The sequence below is a fragment of the Rhodamnia argentea genome, chromosome 2, assembly GCF_020921035.1.
Source record: "Rhodamnia argentea isolate NSW1041297 chromosome 2, ASM2092103v1, whole genome shotgun sequence".
NCBI classification, from domain to species: Eukaryota; Viridiplantae; Streptophyta; class Magnoliopsida; order Myrtales; family Myrtaceae; genus Rhodamnia; species Rhodamnia argentea.
The window spans coordinates 16,688,198-16,707,142 of record NC_063151.1 but is presented as its reverse complement, the minus strand read 5'-3'; the positions used below and the strand labels follow the sequence as shown (position 1 = coordinate 16,707,142).

At 43.1% G+C, this 18,945-nt stretch overlaps 1 pseudogene; it reads right to left on the bottom strand.

Annotated features, from left to right (window-relative positions):
- Positions 1-1,092: 1,092 nt before the first annotated feature.
- On the bottom strand, positions 1,093-17,669 carry LOC115728455 (annotated as a pseudogene).
- Positions 17,670-18,945: the final 1,276 nt, after the last annotated feature.

Here is an 18,945-nt window from a genome sequence, read left to right as displayed (position 1 = left end):
ATCTTTGAGTGGACGTGGTTGTGGAGACCTTTTTGTTAGAGTTGAGGAGGATGACATTGGCCCCTCTTTTTGGAGTTCGTGGAAGTAGTGTTGACCCTACCCCGACCCGGTATCTTTTTGGTAGTCGTAGGAAGCAGCCTTGAGGTGGGCTTAAAGATGTTTCGCTTCTCGGGGTTAATGAAGATATATAAATAAAATGATCTTTTGCTGATATTGGTTGTTGGTTGTTGGTTGCCTATTGTCTATCCCTATTGTTTTAATTATTGTCTGGAGAAGTATAATGTTCAACATGTGCTTAATCAAAAGATAAAATGAATGGGTCGACGATGCGTCTAGGACGTCGCCATTGAATGACTCGAGGCGTTTGGTAGGGTTTCTGCGTGCCCGGGGATCGGAGCGTGACACCTAAGGATTAGATTTGGAAATTGTCTGAAGTTCACTTCAAGAGATCTTTATTCCTGTTTTCTGCATTGGCATCTGTTTGTCAGTGAAGTCTCTTTGTAATGTAGGATTGCCTTTCCCCTTTGTCCTTACTTTGAGGGCATTCAAATTAAGACCAGGAAGTTGGCTTCTTCTTTTTGGTGACGATTCCTACCATTGGTGTTACAAAATGTTTGACTATGTTGTGGTCATCGTCAAGTTCGCGGCCACTGTAGGTGTAACTAGCTCGAATTCAATGTTATCTCAGCTATGATCATGTTATTGTCTTTTGAATGTACACCATTGGCCTACATTGTCATGCAAGTCTTATATATTCTATTCCTCCATCTGTTTTGTCTTGTCAGTGAGGCTGACTTAAGTTTGTGAGTTTCTTTACCGAGACCTATTTTCTCAGAGTGCCTAACGGTCGAAAGTGAGAAAGAAAGTACCCAAAAAATTAGTTGCTTTGAGAGTGTGCTCGTTTTCTTGAGAAAATTATTTAAAAAATCCTAAATCTACTGTACAGTAGTCAATTCAATCGTAAACTTTTCAATTGCGTCAATTTAGTTTTGAACTTTTTGACAACTTGTTAACGTAATCTTTTTCCACAATTATTCAAATAGTGAGTTTACGACTAAATTGGCAAAGTTTCAAAAGGTTTTACTGTTGATTTGACATAATTGAAAGGTTTAAGACTAAATTGGCCGCCGTATAATAGGTTTATGACTTTTTGGACAGTTATCCTGGTTGTCTTTGATATTCTTATTTCTGGCAAATAGCTCACGAGTGTTGGAATGAGCTCGTTTATTTTCTTTCTCCTCTTTCCAATTGAGAAAAACATAAAGAGCAATTGCTAAGACATACCCTGCAGTTTGGCCGTCCACAGACCACACCCTCCAACTCTCATCTAGAGTCAGGTTCAGATAGTTTATCCATGCTTGAGTACCGATGTGCGGCCACTGCACCAGAATGGCAAATTTCAAGACCCATTGAAGTGAAGAAGTGATAGAGGGATTCGAAATCCGAAGGGCGTGGAAAAAATGCCCTTCGGCACCTAAAGATAAGCGCCCGTATGTTTACGTTGGTGAGGGTTTTGTGATGATCGACGACGCTGCTGATGACCTTCGTGTAAGCCAATGTGCTGTGGCAGTAGGGCCAGCAGGTCTTCGTCCCCTGCTTGGCAACGCGCACCGTCGGGTTCCAGTTATTTTAGGTTGGACACTGGATCACCACGCGATAAGTTTGAAAGTGTTGGAGAGCGAGGGAGAGAGAGATAGATACCGGTCAGACATGAAGCGCTTCTTGGACGCTTTTATGGTTCGCCCAGATGTAGCAGAGCATGTGGTTGTAATTATGATCATCAAATTTGCAGATCAAAAGAAGAAACTAGCCCGGGAGTGCTCACAGCAAAGAGAAATGCCGATCCTGATTCATTGTGACAGGATGTACTCATACCAATCCTAGACAGATCTGATGTATCCAGCGAGGTATCGCTATTTTATGTTCAAAATTAACCTATTTTCTGTCATAGATACAAGAGACAATGAACCATCGATCAAAACAAGGTGAGTCGTTCAGTTTATGATTAGGATTAGGACTAGAGAAAGTCAATATGATATTTGCATTGGGAACGAATGATAGAAAGGAATGTTAGGTGGCTTTGCGCTGGCTTAAACCCCATGGCTTTCTCTTCCTTCCCTTACCTTACGAGTGAATTTCCTTACGTTCGCACGAAACGACTATCATTGAAAGCCAATGATTACACCATTCTTTACAAGACAAAAAGACTTTTACCTACCCATATTGCTCAAGGAAAGCTTGGTCCCCTTATGTGTGATGGGAGGTGAGGAATTGAATTTATAGAGACATTATTACCCTTTGGTGTTGACACTTGATTTTTAATCAAGTTTTATTTAGTTTTATTTTTAGAGAATTCACAAAAATTCATAAAAAATTAAAAAAAATTGAAAAATCAAGTTTGGTAGCCTTGGCCATCAATAAGGAACCAATTTTGAACAAAAAATAATTTTTCATATTTTTCACATTTTTAAATATTTTCAGAAAATAGGAAAATACAAGAAAATTCATGAAAAATAATTTCCGAGGTCACAAAAATATATAAAAATGTTCCATATTTTTATTTTAATTCCCTTTTCATATTGACTTCAAGAAAAATCGAAAATTGAATTCAATTTTGAGTGTTCCTTTGTAACACCAAGAATTGAATTTGCATAAAAAAATACAAATTGAGTCTTTTTATTTGCAATTTTTGCACATTTTGAGTCAAGACATTCAATTTCAATCCTTTGTAGCTTCAATTTGATCAATTGCACCCCCAATTGCACGAATTGCACAGATTGGGCAAAATTCCCAAAATTTTTTGCAATTAAGTCCCTAGAAGTATAAATATTTGAAATTACTTTTAATCTAGGGACTTACACAACAAAATTGGACCATACCCTAAGGTTTTCGTATATTCTAAATCGATTGGCGGGGGTAGCATAATCCAATTTGGCCATTTGGGTGTCCAATTGAACTTTTCCACAATTTGCAATTTTAGAAAAATTTGGGGGTTTTTGTAGAAATTGAAGTGAACTTTTGGGCAAAAACACATTTCTAGATAGAATTCAAGCCCCTAAGTTCATTTTTGAGGTTTAATTGTGAAAATTCCCAACGGATTTTAAATAATTTCGAAAATTGCATGTCCGAACCGGTTCAGATCGGTCTGACAGCTGGTCGGATCGGTCGAACCGGTCCCAGCAAATGTCGTCTTCCTTAGAATACTCGCGTGAATGAGCAGTTCTTGGTTGGATTTTGATGATCAAATTGATAGTCTAATTGGTTCTAATTGGATCAATTGATGTGAGGGTTTTGTTCCTCAGGCCAAGATATGTCGATTGCCACCAGCTGGCACAACTAATGGTCCCCGAGCACGGCGAAGGAAGCAGTCAAAGTCCCAGTGCTGCGAAAGTCAACATTTTAAAATCAGAATGCAATTCGCGCTCGTTTTGGTTCAACGGCGAGCCAAACGGACTTGGACAGAATCCCAACCGATTCCGTCATTGTCCGGCGACCATTTGGCACGTGAGTACACGTGAAAGAGTTCTTGGCGAGCTCTTCCCATGCGCGCCAAGTTTTGAAAACTTGGTATAAAAGGATTGGGAAGCTTAGCGAATGGGGGAGGCTCATTGTGCTCACCAGACTTAACAGAATAGAGAGAGAGTGAGTGAGTTAGAGAGAGAAGCGAGCTCTCGTGCGACGCCATCACCGGAGCTTCAAGCTCGAGTTGTGCATCGCTCGGCCGGCCAATCCAGGCCAAATCGGGACCGGTGATCAAGTCCGAGAGCTTCACACAGGTGCCGGGAAGCGATCGCGCCACTTAGATCAACCTGCAATCTCAAAAAAAGGTGAGTCGAGCTTCACATTCTTCTACCGTACACGCATGGCATCTCACTTCTACGAGCACAATTTCTACAATTGATGTGTGAGTTTTCATCATCGCACCTCACTAACCATCATCGCATCATGTTTTTGCATTGATTTCGCGCGATTACCTCGAGTTGAACCTCCAACCCGCTTCGGTCCGGTCGAACTTCGGCCGATTGATTCTAGCCATTGTGGGCTCAATCGGAGCTCGAGGTAAGTATCCTAATCATGATTCAAATGTTTTTTAAGCTCTGATTAAATAGTTATGCTCTATATCGCGTGATTGAACTACGAGATATCGTTCTGTGCGAAGCTCGACACTCGTGATTTAGTCGATGAAATCCCGTGATTCTTAGATATGTTAATCTGGACATTGAGACGAGTCGATTGGCTTTGGTTTGAGGTCAATCAGCCGAGGTTTCACCGTCGGATCTCGCCGGGAAGCCTCGGCCGTCCGTTGCGTCGTCGTCACGAGGAAGAAGACGAAGTCGACGTGGCAGGTCAACAGGTCAAAGGCTTAGGTGTGGCTTGTTGGTTGGTCCATTGTGTCGCCTAGTCGCCTCGGCCGTTAGCGCGAGCGAGCTAACTCGGCCTTGATCTAACGGCCGAGATAATTAGATGAGTTTGATTCTCATTTGTTGGATTTGATTTTTTGGATTTTCTAATATTCCATTTATTAGATATAGAAAAATAATTCAAAAGCGACGTCGTTTTAGGCTTTATAAAAATGAACGGCTCGGATCTAGTCTTATGTTTAATCAAGGCCATTCATGCTTTGATCAATGCGGCGTCGTTTTAGTCTAGAGTGAGCGGACGATCCGCATTAAGTCCAGAGCTAATCGTGGCCGTTCGTTCGTTTATTTGATGCGGCGTCGTTTAGAGTGGCTGTGCATGAAGCGTCGTCATTTTGTATAAGGGCAAGTCGACGGCCGAGATCAAATCCGGGATTGATCTCAATAGTCCTTTTTTATTTTTATATTTTCAAATATTAGGATAATTGTTTAGAAAATAAAAAAATCAAATGAAAATGGATCCGGTGCCGTTTTTGTGTAGAGCGGTTCGCGAGCGGGTTTGGGCCGGGTTGACCGGTCGTTGACCGGTTTGACCTGGTTCGAAAAAATTAATAAAAAATTCATAAAAATTTCCAAAAAAAATCCAAAAAAAAGTAAAATTCATAGAAAATCCATAAAAATTCCCAGATTTTTCCAAAAAATTTCTAAAAAATGTTTAGATCGATTCGAGACTCTTATAGTCCGGATCAATAATTTTTGAAGTTCCGAGGGTCGATTCATATCGATCCGAAAAATTCCCGACTTTTAGAAAATAAATAAAAAATCCCCAAAAAAATTAGAAAAATCCCAAAAATTCTGAAAAATCACAGAAAATGGGAAATGGCCACATTCAATCGACCCTATTTTGTGATTTTTGGGTCTCGAACCCTCAAAAATAACCATTTTACCTTTCTGGGCCTTTCGCCCCAAAATTTTCCCAAACCATCCCGACACTTAATTGGATTTTTCTATGGGCCAATAGGGCCGTATTAGTCATGCCATGTCTTTCTTGATTGATTGATTCATTTACTTTGATTGCGCATTTAAATTCTTAATTGTGACCGATAGGGTAGAAATTCCCGTCTTCATGATACCCTAGATTGTTAGAACCTACCTCACCCAAAATTCCATCTGCATGAATTCTTAGGTTAGAAAATCACTCAACTTCGGTAATCGAAAAGGTGTCGATGTAAATCTCGGCGTAACCAAGTCCCCGGACCCAAATCTTTGGTTTTCGCAAAATCGAATGGTTTCTCCCAACCGCTCGATAAGGTTCCCGATCATACCCTCCAAAAATTGATCGGTGGCGACTCCATATACATGTACACTATGCACATGTCACCCGACCACACTAAGGTCAACCCCGATAAAATTTTCTTCACATCGCGATTCAAGTAACGGGTCTTGGGAGGGACCCGCGCGCCAAGATCCACCGTCAACTGGGTCGGAAGCGCGGCTCGTTAACCTTCGCTCAACTTCGCGCATTCTAAAAGGAGGGTCGCGACACTTGAATTTCAAGCAGCTGTCCATAGCATCATAAGGAGGACCTCTCTTTCGTGGTACGAGAAGTTTGCATGCATCCATATCAATCATAGGATGATTGATAGTTTTTTTCATAAGAAGAAAGTATGTCTCATGTCTTTCAACTTAGCGGGATCCAAATCCGGTGGTTCGCAGAATTCGAGCTTAGACTTTTTCTTTATCCCCCAGAAGATGATATTGGTGGTACTATTCGTGATTGTGAATCCCGTTCCCCTTTTCATAATAAGTTGGTAAGCTCCAAAACCGGCGGAATTGCCCAATCCTATCTTTCCTTGAAGTAAGTCCGGAGAGGGAACAACCTCTGCAGCAAATGTTGACTAAACCCCGATTACTTCATCTACCGATGCGATAAATGGTCGGAGTCTTCACATTAGCATAATTGTTCAAATCAAGGTATCGGCATTCCTGTTAAGGATTCGATTGTTCCATATTGAAAATGGAAAGTCTTTCCTGTTCCTGCCTACATATATGAGATATTTTAAGAAGTGAACATCTTTATTAGTAGCGAAATCTGGAGAAAGAATAGGAAAGGTGACTGCACTATATCTTTGACCAGAAACAGGATCTGAAAATGGATTTCAGCCAATATGAACAAGAACCCGACATTCTCAAGTTCACCAATTGAAGAGAGAGAGAGAGAGAGAGAGAGAGAGAGAGAGAGAGAGAGAGAGAGAGAGAGAGTAGATGTGACACTAGACTGCGGGACCATTGAGTGGATGGTCCGTGGATTCGGCTGTGGCATTTTCTCGGAGATATCTTCTTAGGGAAGCATTGTCTTGTGGGTCGGGGCAGGGTGTTGCTGCAATCCGGCTTCAGAACGTGGACCGTCTCGATTTTGCTGGTTAGCTGCAAATCACAAGATTCACCACAGAGTTTTGGGTAAATCACATGATTTCCACATAGCATGGACAAGTCATTTGTTTCGCAATTTTTTTTTTTTTTGAAGGTTTGTGCGATACCTCGTTGATGGCATTTAAATCCACGGCGCATTGAAGACCATCATCACCAACAACGTTCACAAAGTCGCCATTGCAGTTTGTTTTGGATGCTTGGATCACGACATTGCAAACCCGGTTAGTATCAGCTTTAGCACAAAAAGGTTCATACTAGGCTCGAGCCTGTGATTAACTTCGTCGATGAGCAGCTATGAAGCGACATGTCTTTACCTCGTAAAGCTGGTCTGAAATGAGTGTCAACCGATTAGCGTATTCGGCTCTCGAGTCTCCATCTACGAATGAATCCGTCACGGGGTTGCTCATTAAGAATCCCTATTGTTTCACCACTACAAAGATGGGAGTTAGCTTTCATGAAGATTGAAATAAATATAGTCCAAGTGCTTTAATCAGTCAATCAACTTTTAGGGATTGAAATGAAGTTGGCAAAGATGCTAACCTTCACGCTGATAGTTGGCTCGTCCCCGGCCTCAATTCCTGCATAGCATAGACGAAACAACATTGCCTAAATTAGCAATAAACGCCTGCGGATTATCTTTGCCAAAAGAAGCTGATTTACTCCTAAATTTTCGTCGAGCTTGGCTATGGGCAAGAGAGTTTCGTGAAGCTTGCAACTATGGCTACTCGAGCTTATGAGCTCCTTTGAGCTCAAGGCCGTGGCCACTCCTGCTTCGTTGAACTCAACCATGGCTGTTGAGCATTCACGAGTTAAAGGTTATGCATTGTCGGTGTTTTAGATCTTGTGCATTTTGGTTCGTAATTGTGGGATTTAAGTTGAGATGGAGATGAAGATGAAGAAAAGGATTCCCCCGGGCAGTGAACCAACGATCAAAATAAGGTAAGTCGTTTAGTTCGTAATTAGGATTACTCGACTGGACACGGATTGGAGTCACAATGAGGCAAAAGAAGATCGTGAATATTGTTGCATATTACTAGAATCGCACTTGGGAAAGGGCAGTGAATCCCTTGAAGTTCATCCATCCGGCATTGAATGCGTCCGTACCGAAGACGAATTTCCCGACAAAACGTCTTCAGCAAATTTTTAATAACGGGAATGTAACGTCAGCAAGTTCCATCACTAGACTAATTTAGGAACAATTGGCGACGCCTTATAGAAAGCAAATGAAGGATTTTAATTGATGACTTACTGTCCAAAATCGTTTGCATGAACATAGAAACATGCATTCCCAAATAAGAAGAGCCACCGACGTAGAGTTTTTTTTTTTTAATCAAAGGCCCATTTTATTAGAAACAAATGTTAAGTCAAGTTATAAGAGAAGTGGGCCTCCGAGCATAGGAGGACCTTAAGTACAGGGAGTGGGTACAAGAACCAGTTGCAAGGTAGAATGTCGTGCTATTAGGCTTGGCCCAACCTCTGTGCTGCCTAGTTTGCAGTAAGTGGGCATTGCCAAAAAGGCACTGAGCCCATAACCCGATCCAACAGCAGAATACATTCCTACAAAAGAGGAGACGACGTGCACGAGGTCTGAAGAGAGAGGGCATCATTGATGGAGGATGGCGATCATTGAAGATGTCGAAGAGTAGCAACCACAATACTACTATCGGATTCGACAACAACTGGATCATGAAGTCCGCGGTCAATGCATAGACGAAGGGCCTCGTGGCAGGCAATATCCTCAATTTGCTCTAGATCTGAAGTAGCTACTGTTAGGGCGAATCCATTCAAACAACGGCCTTGTGAATTTCGTAGGAGGCCAGCCATCGTGCCAGTTTTCTCGCCTGGAACGAGTGATCCATCCACATTCAGTTTCCTTGTTTCTGCTCGAGGGGAATTCCACAAAATAGGTCAATCAGCACACTTCTCTCCATTATTCATTGGATTACTCTATCTGTCATTCACCCGAGTAGCTTGAGGGTTCCATCGCAAGAAGCTGAGATTTTTTGCGTTTGCTGCTTATAGAACATGCCATTGAATGGGAGGCTGCTATCAGAAAATGAATTGGTTCTGTGCCTTCCAAATTGGCCAAACGGTGTGGGCAATGAGAGCGTTAGAAGGACGAGGTGACTGAGAGTGGCTAGACAACATCTGTAAAAGCCTGTCTTCAATTCTTGTGATGGTTTGTGGGATAATTTTTAGATTAATTTGCTGATCCTGCGAAACTTTTTTTGTCCAGGGACATAGGAGCAGGAGATGCTCAAGGGTTTCAAGAGCTTGACGGCATATAGCGCAAGAAGAATCTGGTAAGATTTTCCTCTTCATTAAGTTCACAGCAGTAGGCAATGCATCCTAGGAAACTCACCAAAGAAAATGCTTGATTTTTGGGGGCATGGGTAGTTTCCAAAGAGTAAATCAGAAAGTGGGAGTTGTTAATAGGAAGAAGATGGTACAGTCGATGGTTGACACGGGGAGGCTGAGTAGGAATGCTGGTAGGAGGACTTAACTGTATAGAGGTTGGTGTGATATAACGTCTAGATTATTTATCTTCGGGCAGTAGTGGATTTAGGGGAATGGCGAGGATCTCAGCAGCAGTTGCGGGAGGAAATAAAGATGAAATTAGGGTAGTATCCCAGTATGCCAATGAAGTAATAAGGGCCGAACCAAAGAAGGGATTCCCGAATGCGCCTGTCCCTGAATGAAACCCGAGGGTAACCATCGGCTAGAATAGATGCGGATATGCTGGCCATTACCGACTTGCCAACGGACATGGGAGGTTATTTGGTGCCGACCCGCGAGGATGCTTTGCCAACCCTATGAAGGGTGGCTACCCTTACCTGTCTCCCAAAAGGATGTCTGAGGAAAGTATAAACCTTTAAATAAAGTTGCCCATAAGTTGGAAGAAGCCGAGTGCAGCCGCCATGCGGTTTTACCTAACATTGCCTTATTAAAGTGAATAAGATCTCGAAACCCCAATCCTCCCTCTTTCTTAGTCCGAGCAAGGAGATCCCAGCTTTTCCAATGAAGGCTAGATTTGGCGTTGCTGTTTTTCCACCAAAAAAGGCTGATCCGTCTCTGGATGGCTCGGCACATTGAAAACGGAATTTTGAAAATTGTCATGGCATACTAAGGTATGGCTTGAATGACTGCTTTAATTAATATTTCCTTTCCAGCCATCAAGAATAATTTTTCTTTCCATCCGTCAAGCTTGCTATGGACTCTGGCCAATATCCAAGAGAAAAGCTATTTTTTAGTCCGGCCCCGGTCCGAAGGCAAGCCCAAGTACTTCCCTGTTTGAGTAATCTTCGGGACTCGTAATTCAAGAGCCAATGTAGAACGTAGGGATAGAGGGCAGCCCAAGCAAAAGAAAATGCCCGATTTATTGAGGTTGATCTCTTGGACCGACACGTAGCAATATTGATTCAAGATATGAACCAAACTCTGGCACTCAGAGAGTTTCCCATCTAGGAAGAATATAGCATCATCAGCGAATAGGAGATGCGAAAGAGTTAGACAATGGCGATTGAAGGTAATGCTTGTGAAACTACCATCCTATACCGCTTGAGTTAACATAGAAGAAAGGATGTTAGATACCAAGATGAAAAGATATGGTGAAAGTGGATCTCCTTGGCGCAAGCCTCTTGTTGGTTGGAAGTAAGGGAGCGGAATGCCATTTAATTTAATAATGAAAGTGGCTGTATGAACGCATTCCATAATCCAATAAATCCATCAAGAGGAGAAGCCCATAGTGAGTAGACAGCCCTCTAGAAAATCCCATTTAACACTCTTATAGGCCTTAGACATATCCAATTTTAGTATAGCTTGGAATTTTTTCATCCTATGACGTACCCAAAATTGGTGGAGCACCTCCTGCACAACAAGGATGTTATTCTGAATCTGGTGACCGATGGATGAGGCACTCTGCTCCGAGGCCACTATTTTAGGCAAAAGAGGCTTTAACCGATTTAAGGAGAAGTACACTAGAAGTGCTTTTACTTTTGTACGGCGTTCACTTGAGTGTCATAACTTTCAAAACGTTCACTTGAGTGTCGTAACTTTTAAAAATCTTTCACTTGAGTGCTATGTTGATGTGGACGCCGGAAAAGCCGATGTGGCAGTGGGAAAGCCGACGTGGCTCGTCGGAAGGCTGACGTGGCACGCCGAAAAAGTTGATGTAGCACTCAAGTGAACGATTTTGCTCCGACATGACATTCAAGTGAACGATTTTTTAAAGTTATGGCACTTAAGTGAATGTTTTAAAAGTTATGGTACTCAAGTGAACGCTATACGTAAGTTATGGCACTTACGGTATACTTATCCCACCCATTTACAAGCACCTTGGAGCATAATTTGTAGGAAAAGTTGCATAGGCTGAAGGGCGATATTGGTCCAAGCTCTCGGGATGTGGCACCTTAGGAATCGATATGATGTGAGTTCGGTTTAAATGCTCCGGTAGGACACCTATATCAAGAAAAGTATTTACCATGGCAAGGATGTCTTGCTAAATCGTCTCCCAATGATGATGATAGAAATGATCACTCAAACAATCAAGACTAGGTGCCTTGGATTTACCTAATTGAAAAACGGCTGCTTGGATCTCTTCCAAGGTAGTGGGCTGAAGTAATGAACAGTTCATAGAGTTAGTAATAACCGCAGGGCAATACGTGAGAATAGGGTTATATCGGCAAGAACCTCAAGTTTGATATACATCGCTGAAGAAGGAATGGATATAAGCCTCAAGCTGCAGCGTATCTCAAATCCAAGTACCAGTAGCGGTTTTTATGATAGAAAGTTGGTTGCAGTGTCTCCGTTGAATTATCGTGGCATGGAAAAAATGAGTATTTCGGTCCCTAAATGCAAGCCTCTGAATCCTTGAGCGTAAGCCCCAATATTGCTCTTCCCGACGCTACAATTCATCTAACCCACCCTTGATATAAGCAACTCGAGCTAGTGCCTTAGGGGTGCCATCAGCCTGGTTAGTGAGATGTTGTTCCTCCTTAAGCTACCAATGGCGAGATGAGCATTAGGAAATCGAGATCGGCTCCATCGGGCAAGTTGATAAGCAGTGCGCTGAAGTTTAAGCGGGCAAGACTCTAGGGCAGAAGAGCAGGCTTGCTAAGCCTGTTGCACTACACAAATACAATCTGGGTCATCATTCCAAAAGGCCTCGTTCTTGAACTGGCAAAAGCAAGGTCCTGGAGGTGGCAAGAGATTAATGAGTAGAGGGCTATGGTCTGAGCCTACTGCAAGAAGCACATAAACTTCAGCCTATAAGCATTGGAGGCATCAGTCGAGGGAACAAAAAGCCTAATCAAGTTTTTCTTTTATGAGTTCCGGTCCATTCCGGTTGTTTGACCATGTGTACAGACGTCCCTGGTACTATGCCCTCATAAGGGAACAAGCCGTGATGAAGTTTCGAAAAGCAGACAGAAGAAAGTTCTCCGGAGCGCGGCCTCCAACCTTTTCCCAGCCATATAGTATTTCATTAAAATCACCCACACAAAGCCGTGGAAGTTGGACTGATTCCTGGATTCATTCTATTTCTTTCCAGAGCATTAAACGAGCTGAGAAAGAGTTGGGGGCATGTACAAAAGTGATCTCCATAGTCAATTGGCTGTCATGATCCACATAAGCAAGATGAATATACATATTGGATGCGGATATAATATGTACAGTGGCCGTATCCGACCAAAAAACCGCAAACCCTCCCGCCCGGCCAGGGGGGCCATAGTAAATCCATTCAAAAAATGAAGTCTTCTCCCGTGACGAGATAGAACCGTATTTTATTGCTTTGCTTCCATGAGAAAAACCATATTAGGCCTATCTCGGGCTACCAAAGCCCGAAGCTCTCGAACCATAAAGGGATTGCCCTACCCTTGACAATTCCAACACAAAATAGTCATGCAAGGCTTAGTAGCTTATTAGGGCTATGTTACGCCCCAATCCTTGAGCAGGCGGCATTCCTCGCTTCTCGTCTCTCGGGTTAAAAGGATAGCGTCCCGTGCACACTATCAACCATGAGATTAACTACGCATACGGAAATGTACAATATTCCCAGACAAAAGTATAAGACAGGGATAGGCAAGCAGGAAAACACATGAATTCAAAAGCATGAATTTATTTACAGTCACATCATAAGTCAACCGAGATGACTCGTTAATCAGCCCCTTACTTCGGAGCGGGGTAGGATCAACTTCGTATCTACTCCAATTAGGGCTACATCACTCTCATCCTTATCGCCTTTTCGAAGAACTACTAGCTTCACCACTCAGAATCCGAAAATGGTTTAACAACGATAGTGTGAGATATAAATCTCGGTGAATCAACGCCTAAGCCCGGCTATGGTGTTGATTCGTCCGAAGGGTCCTGTCGATCAATCACATATTGATATACAAATAACCCAATCATATGCGGCTCATTGAAAATCACACAGTATGCAATACTCGACATATATGCCACACATAACAATCCATAGATATCACATTAATTGCAGGCGTAGACACCACATGTGGTCCGATTATTAACGGCCATTTGGCCCAATTGCACCCGACCGGTATGACTTTACACTACGATTGAAAGTGTCTACCGGGCAGACCAGGTTTCGTCCCTTACTTTCGGCGACGACATATAATAGCCCGTGTGATTCGTACGATCGACACGACACAGCACTATCGGGAATTCCTGTAGGGGTTTCGATTCGTCACAAGTCATGACCGGCATCCGACAATCCATGTGATCCGTACGACCGGCACCTGCACGGACACGGATCGACGGGCATCCGACAAGTCGTATGGTTCCGTATGACCGGCACGGTACAAACTTGTCGGGAATAATCCATCGTGTACCACTCAAGCATACTCAAAAGGTAGCCGGTTTATAATTCGCATTTAGTCAAATGCTCACGCGATATGCTCACACAGCAAGACTTCTTGAGTAATCACACAAATGCACATGTTATCCATGCGACTTCGCATCCATAAACCGAGTGATCAAACTCCAACCAATCAATCAATTTGACTAGGCATCCGCCAAGGTATTTCATCAATTAAGTTATATAGATTATAATCGAGCGTAGACACATAATTCAATGGCGAACATTCAATTCAATCGTACATAATTAAATCCAAATCATCAATCAATCATACACTCATCCTTGACATATTGTTCGCTCGCGATCAAGCAAGCCCAATTAATCAATCAATTATTCAATCCCAACGAGCCACGATCTGATTAACCTAACTAATTAGGGCCATTTAACCTAAACCGAATCTCTAGCCTAAATCGGCCCTAATTAATCTACTTAAATACCCTAGTAATCTAATTAAACTAATTCAAATGAAATTAACGACCTAACCAAAGATTAGAGGTTGACTCACCGTCAATTACTCGAGGCGAGACCAACGATGATCCACGGGAATTCCTTGACACGAACATCGGGCGTCGCCGAGATTTTTGGCCCACAAACTTGGCTGCTCGGCCCACATCCTCGGTCGCACGGGCCAAAATTCTCGGCCAACTTGGCCCATGACCCTAGCTCACGGCCCGGGCTCTTGGCCCACTTGGCCGACCCACTCGGCACACTGTCCCGGCTCACGGCCAGGCTCGCTAGCCCCGCGAACAGGGCACCTGGGCGAAACAGAACATGCGAGCAGGGGCACTTCGAATGGGGCTGAGGCGGCTCTTTTGGCAACCTACGGCTGGTAGCACAAGGCTGGAGGTTTGTGGGAGCCTCAAGGGGTATCACGGGAGGTGATAGCTGCTCACGGTGGCCGAAGGGAGCTCGGGCAGCAGCAAACAGAAGCTGTAGCAGGCCAAAAATAGGGGACTTGGTGCAGAGCAAGCTGGCCAGAGCTATTCTGGGGTCCAAACGTGCAACGGCCAGTTACCCGCGAACTTGGCCGACGACGGAGGCTTGAGGTGGTCGCTGCAAGTGGTTGGCGAACGGCGAAGTTGGCTTGGAAAGGTTGGGACAGAATCTGCAGCTCAGGGACGCCGAAACAGGGGCGTCGGGCTTGCAGAGCTGTTTCACAGCTTCAGGGTTGCTCAGCCGGCTTGAGGCGGTCAGGGATGGTAACTGGAGGCGTAAGGAGGTCGCCGGGGCAGTGGTGACGCAGAACAGAGGTTGCAGCAGCAGCCAAAGCCAAGCAGAAGCAGCAGCACACAGCAGTTGCAAAAACAGGGGATTCGGCCTCGGGACTGGGTTGTGGCAGTTGCAGGTGGTGAAGGGAGGTAGTTGGCGATGCGATGAAGTGGTGAGGAAGAAGAGGAAGTGGCGGTGACAGCAGGACCGGCGTCACTCAGCTTTTTACACAAGAAGCGAAGGAGCGGAAGAAGGAAAATGAAGAGGAGGCAGCAGAGGAGTGAACGTGGAAGAGAGAGAGAGAGTGTGTTGCTGTCGCCTTTGACCAAGAAGAAAGAGGTAAGAATGGGCCCCACCTCACTTAATTCCTCATCTTGAGCTCATAGAAATCCTAGGGCGTCACAGGCTAGCTACCAAAGGCCGTGAGAATTCCACCTCATGAGTAATAGGAGTGTCGGTCAAGTGAGACTGATCCACTAGAAAACCGGGGAAGTGAGCAGCACCATAGGGAGCATAATGCGAGGTTTTTCGGAGGAGGCACCTGCAAGACTCTTCCTTTTCTATTTCCTAGTAGGTTTCTTCACTGTTATAGGATGGCATATGGATGGGAGCTCAGCTACCGATGAGATGGCAAGAAAGCCAGGCAGTGAGTGAGGCGAAAGTGAAGTAGAGGGATAATCAGATGGTGTGGCTAGGGCTGTACTGATCTTAGAAAGTGCAGGATAAGGGGTTATATGATGTTCAATATATAGGGGGTGAGCTGGTAGGGGAATTAGGTGTATAGCTGCGTCGGAACTAGAGCTCGGGGCCTAGAATGTTGCTGTATAGGAGTACTAGTGATGCTGGTTGCAGACTCTACCTGCTCATCAGTGTTATTGGGACCTGCTAGCTATGGAAACATTAAATCTGAAGATGATTGAAACCTCACTGGCTGAGCTGGTTGAGATGATGCCTGCTGGATATTATAAAAGGCTCTCCAAAAGGGACCATGGTCGTCTGATTCAACCTTCATCCAACTTCCATGGCAACTGCTTGTGAAGTTGGAAAAAGGGTCCTCGTCATATGGGATAAATGGACAGAAGGAGGCGTAATGCCCTATGTGACCACAGGAGCACCAATATATCGGAAGATGCTCATATTTAAAATCCAACTAGCGATGTAGACCATGATAGTTAGCTAGTATGCCGACTTGAAGTTCTGCATCGAGAGAAAGAACAACTCGAGCCTTGATTGTGAGAGGAGATGAGGGTGATCGAGGCTCCAATTTAACCTGGAGAACCTGCCCCACATTGCCCATTATGCGTTCCACGATGCTATGAGTCTGCCATCCCAGGGGTAATCTGAAAATATGGATCCAAAATGCACAGGTTTTAAACTCGTAGCCTAGGGGTGGAGTATGAGGATTGCTCTTCTGTAGCAACAGCAAATGGTTGGCAAAGGACCAAGGTCCAGCTGCTAAAATCCACTCCATTTCTTGTTCCACATTAAAGGCAAAACTGTAAAGTCCATTCTCCTGCGGCGTAATGGTAACCCTATCCGTCCACCAAGCCTTTTTCAGGGCTGTTTGGAAGGCAGTAAAATTCATAGAAGGATTGTTATATAGTTTGCCAACTAGGGTTGTAGGTGATGATTCAATAACTTCCTCCGAGATATTTGCCTTATCCTTTTTTGTCATTAATTTATCTAGCTGTTTACAGATGTTTGCAAGGCGGGTCGCAGCATCATCGGAGTCGTCCATTAGCAGAACTGAGAAAGAAGCAGCTGGCTGTGTTGAAGAAGCTGCTGGCAGTGTTGAAGAAGCAGGTGGATCAAAACATAAGAGATGGCTCAGAACGTGAGAGAGTAGATGGCAAGCAGGTTATCGCAGCTTTAGTATCATAGATGCTATTGAGGAAGTAGTTTGAAGTAGGTTGGGAGATGGTCGGAATCTGTCAAAGCTGCGGGTAAGGTCGCATCTGATAAGGCTATTAAAGCACTTTCCCTGATCAGGATACAGAGTGATGGGGAAGACAACAACAGTTTCAGTTGATGTCGCAGGATAAGCTAGTAAGGAGCTGATGGAAAGTGGAGCGGGCCATCGTGGAAGTGGAAGTTGGGAGGAAGGAGTGAAGGATGAAGAAGCAGCTGGAAAGAGGCGGCCTACTGCGGTCAGTAGGGGGAAAAGTTCGTAAGGTCCGTCGCCATGAATGCCTTTGAAGAGGTGATCCGAGTTTGTCATGTACCGACGTAGAGTTGATTCTCCAAGAATTGCGTGTGATTTACCAACCACTGTGCCATAGCAAGCGTAGGACAAAAGAAAGAATTATTTTCCAACTCAAGAAAAACCTCCTCATACGACAAATATCAACATATAAAACGTGAAAGTAGGCAAAATAAACCAAACCTTTCTCAAGAATTCATAGCTGTGCGCCACAAATGAGTAGTCATCCACGTTGTAACCGTCCGTGGTGGTCGAGTAAGAAAACCTTGTCCCCACAGGCGCGTCCAAAAATATGATGTTCAAGCCCTAGAAGAAGGTAGAAACAATAACGATTACAAGCACAACAATAACATTAGCAATTGAGAAATTCGATGGATGTCCCAATCGAGGGTTTACAAGAATTGCATCGGAGCGATGTCCGTAACTTGTAACCCGCTAATCAAAGGATTTTTCGAGCAAAAAATTCTTGGGACGAGATATGGGAAGAAAGTATACGGTTTGCTTTGCGAATGTGAAATCGACAATAGACTAGGAAAGTCCGAGGGTTTTGAACCCGAGTCCATGAATATGGGTTGGGATGGAGAGTGGTTAAGGGGCGCATATAAAAGTGTTTAAGAACCGTTTAAAGACACTCAAAAGCAACGTTTAAAAATATGACTCGTAGGAATTTCACTGAAGATTTCTACGTTGATTGCCAAAATTTGTCGTAAATCACTTTACGACCACCAATGCCCGCCCGTGCCCCCAAAATGAACATGGTTGGATGGAAGAGTAGTTAAAAAACTTCTCTATTTGAAAAATCAACTCTTTGGATGGGTTTGAACGAAGTGTCCACCCTAAGCTTCCATTGTAATCGAATCGCTCGTCTGAAAATTTAGTGGGCTTGTGAAAAGGAAAGAAAAGATGATGAGAAAGTTGGATGTTATTGGCCCAATCTGTTACCTGATTACCGGTTATGTTATGGACATAATCACATAATACATAATTAATATAATAAAGAATCACAACGATAGACAAAATACACAAATTGAGTAAATCATGGATATAAAGTTACTCATGATATAATAGTTGGCATAGTATTAGTTGCTTACTATTAGGTGCGATTATATAAATTATCGCAATTAAACAATATATTATTCGTCATATAGTGCTTAACTGGATTACCCATTTTATTGATTAATGATGCTCAAATTTATTAATATAAACATTATAACATTGTATTCATTTTAATTTAATCGCTTTATATGATTTACGTTGCATCAACATAACAATGTTAATAATTTATCAATATGTATCGATGATCTATCTATGGCCAATAAAATAAAGACTAGTATGAGATTTTACTTAATTATTATAACAATGGAGAGATTATTATGAATAAATAAATTCTTCCCATGAAAAACTATTTATTTTAATAGAATTTCTTGAGTATCAAACTCATGTGACCAGTAAATGATAAATATCCTATTCAATGTATTTTTTATGTGCGGCATTTTACGAAAACCTAAGCTAAAGGGAGTGTTTTTCACCTCCCTTAAAGAAACAACAGGTGTAAAACTCGTCAAGTCTCGTGTTATTCGGGACATATCTAGAAAGGGTTTAGACGTATTAGCCCCGTGCAGTGCTATAATTGACGTGTTAAGTATCTTGCCTAGGGAGAACGATTTGCCGAATGAGCCAATGCTTATCTCGTTTATTCCAATTTCAATTCAGGAGACCATTAAGACAGCACCTCATTATCTAAACCACACGGTATAGCAAGGTATTACAGCTCTACTACGTCACTGTCTAGTTGTCACAATGCAACCTCGTTCCCTTACTCTAACCAAGGAGCTATTAAACCAATTTCGTAAAGTAAGCTTAGTATCAAGCAATAC